Raw genomic sequence first — 612 nt, forward strand, 5'->3', positions numbered from 1 at the left:
AAAACTATTTACACGGGAAAGCTCCCAACAAGCAAAAGAAGAACAGGAAATATCTTGGGGTTTCTTTTTAATTACTACTACAAGCATGCAAATTAAACTGATTAAAAGATACAACTAATTTTTTTGGGTTTTCTCTTAAGGTTTATTAAACACACAAGAAGAAAGCATAAAAAAGGAAAATAAGCTAGCATGGATGATACAATGAAAAAGTATGAGCACCAACATCTAGCAATGAGTGTGTGAGCATAAATGTAATGTCGGTGAGAAATACGTACTCCCCCAAGCTTAGGCTTTTGGCCTAAGTTGATCTATGGCCATGGCTGGCCTGGCTGATATCCATAATAGTAGCTGGGGTCGTACTGTGATGCAGCAGCTATCGCCTGCTGAGCTGCAGCGTGGCGACGATCGGCCTCCTCTCTCCTCTCGTACTCATCTGCCTCCTCTCTGGTAATAGTATATCCTCCTCTTGCCTCATAATCAAAGAAGGCAGGGGCTGGGAGAGTAATACGGATAGCACGGCGTCTGTCAAAGATTAGTCGGTACTGGAGAGGTGATTCATTCCTCTCAACAAACTGGTGATGAACCATAGCATTAAAGTCTAGGTAAGCAGGT

The sequence above is a fragment of the Triticum urartu genome, chromosome 4 (assembly GCF_003073215.2).
Source record: "Triticum urartu cultivar G1812 chromosome 4, Tu2.1, whole genome shotgun sequence".
NCBI classification, from domain to species: Eukaryota; Viridiplantae; Streptophyta; class Magnoliopsida; order Poales; family Poaceae; genus Triticum; species Triticum urartu.